The 2,500-nt window shown below is 32.4% G+C and overlaps 1 long non-coding RNA gene across 14 annotated transcripts in view; it reads left to right on the top strand.

Moving 5' to 3' along the window:
• LOC127912938 (uncharacterized) overlaps window positions 1–1,110 on the top strand; it is a 4,467-nt gene extending 3,357 nt beyond the window's left edge. For 2 of the 14 annotated variants that reach the window (XR_008084182.1, XR_008084179.1), the window contains 4 exons: window position 1; window positions 64–125; window positions 188–304; window positions 367–1,110. The exon at window position 1 is cut by the window's left edge. This is a non-coding gene — a long non-coding RNA (uncharacterized LOC127912938). The other 12 variants (XR_008084183.1, XR_008084192.1, XR_008084190.1 and 9 more) reach the window with 11 other exon arrangements.
• The last annotated feature ends 1,390 nt before the right edge of the window (window positions 1,111–2,500 follow it).

Here is a 2,500-nt window from a genome sequence, read left to right as displayed (position 1 = left end):
GGTGATGACTGTACTGAGCTCTTGTTATGATAGGACTATGGACTGAAGTGGTGGGATAGATAGGTGATAACTGTACTGAGCTCTTGTTATGATAGGACTGGGGACTGAAGTGGTGGGATAGATAGGTGATAATTGTACTGAGCTCTTGTTATGATAGGACTGGGGACTGAAGTGGTGGGATAGATAGGTGATGACTGTACTGAGCTCTTGTTATGATAGGACTGAAGTGGTGGGATAGATAGGTGATAACTGTACTGAGCTCTTGTTATGATAGGACTGGGGACTGAAGTGGTGGGATAGATAGGTGATAATTGTACTGAGCTCTTGTTATGATAGGACTGGGGACTGAAGTGGTGGGATAGATAGGTGATGACTGTACTGAGCTCTTGTTATGATAGGACTGAAGTGGTGGGATAGATAGGTGATAACTGTACTGAGCTCTTGTTATGATAGGACTGGGGACTGAAGTGGTGGGATAGATAGGTGATAACTGTACTGAGAAGAAGAAAAAGCCACTACTTCCCCCGAAGACAAAGGGGTTATTAAGAACATGCATACATGTGCTATCAACTGTGAATTTCTTAAGACAGGAACTGCGTCTAGGTCGGTTTCTATGTCCCCCCCCCCCTTCCCCAACTCCCTCTGCACATGCTCACTGTTGCTATGCTGGTGTCGTTACGGTGATGACCGATCTCTTTTCCCCCTGGCAACGGCAGCAAAACGACATACTTCTCTCTCTCTCTCTACATTTGTGATTTCTCTCTCTCTCTCTCTCTCTCTCTCTCTCTCTCTAAAAGCAACTTCTCCCCATAGCTCTTTCAGGGGGACATACATATTGCTGCTAGATTAAGATATCAGATAGGTAGGTAGACAACGGAAAAATGTTTTTATAGAATTCATACGTACAGCAAAATACTTGTTTTTATTTTTATTATGTTGCAATTATAAATGCAAAACTGGAAATACTTTCACTAATAACATGGGCCTCGTGGAGGAAAAAACACAAAAGGTTTGTTGTGTCTGCAAAAACAAAAAGATGTGTACAGATGTTTTTTGACATTATTATTTGATTGTGTTTAAATTAATAAAAAATTGATTTGTGAACTGTTACTCCCGGGAGTTTCCTCTTTTATGGTGATTGAAACGGTGTCCTGAAAATCTCCTCGGACTAAATTATGATTCATCGACTAGACGCCTATTTATATTTGACAGAGGGTATAGTCAAGAAAAATAATTGCATTTCCATGTGTGCTTTGGATTGTGGATCCAGAGTTATCTGGATATATAAATGTACAGTAACAACAATACCACCACCACATATAGAATGATGTTGGGTTTAACAAATAATTATGTGTTTGTTTGAAATTCATGTCATATAAATAGCTAAAAATTAGAAGTCGTCGTTTTTTTAGAGTCCACAGAAATGTGACGACAGCGTCGGTCCATCACACAGTTTCACTGGTTTTTAAAAACATGCCTAAAAACGTTCCTCTTGCTCTCAATACAGCAGTATAATAATCATAATAATAACAATAATAATAATAATAACAACAATAATAATAACAATAATAACAATAATAATAACAATAATAATAATAATAATAACAATAATAATAGTAATAATAGTAATAATAATAATAATAATAACAATAAAAATAATAATAACAATAATAATAATAATAGCAATAATAATAATAACAATAATAGCAATAATAATAATAATAACAATAATAATAATAATAACAATAATAATAATAACAATAATAATAATAATAACAACAATAATAAGAATAATAATAATAATAACAATTTAATAATAACAATAATAATAATAATAACAATAACAATAATAATAATAATAACAATAACAATAATAATAATAATAATTTTAATAATAATAATAATAATGACAATAACAATAACAATAATAATAATAATAATAACAATAATAATAATAATAACTATTAATAATAATAATAATAACAATAATAATAATAATAATAATAACAATAACAATAATAATAATAACAATAATAATAATAATATTAAGAATAATATTATTCTGCGCAGCAGAAGTCATGCTGGATTGATAGCATGGTCAATGTTGAATGTTTATCCTTTTTAGCTTGGAAAAGAGACCTTTAAACCCAGACTTGGACCACACACAATAGCAGGCTATTGAAACACTTGCACTTAGCCACTGATATCATCCAAACCACTCATTGTTGAATTTGGGATTTCCAACTTGTTGTCTAATGTTTATGTCCAATGGCCGATGAGCACCGATACATTATATATATAATTACTCTTCATATGACAAGGGTTGAAAAGGATTTGCGAGTAGATTTTCGACGTGATTCATGATGATGACCGCGAGCTAAGATTTTGAAAGCATGATGTTGACATGATCAGTCCAATCAAAGCTATGGTCGATATAACGTGATGTGACATAAACCCGATCAAACATCTCTGGAGAGTTTTTTTTTTCACATTTATTTAA

Source organism: Oncorhynchus keta, chromosome 28, assembly GCF_023373465.1.
Source record: "Oncorhynchus keta strain PuntledgeMale-10-30-2019 chromosome 28, Oket_V2, whole genome shotgun sequence".
NCBI lineage: Eukaryota > Metazoa > Chordata > Actinopteri > Salmoniformes > Salmonidae > Oncorhynchus > Oncorhynchus keta.
This window is presented reverse-complemented; position numbering and strand designations above follow the sequence as displayed.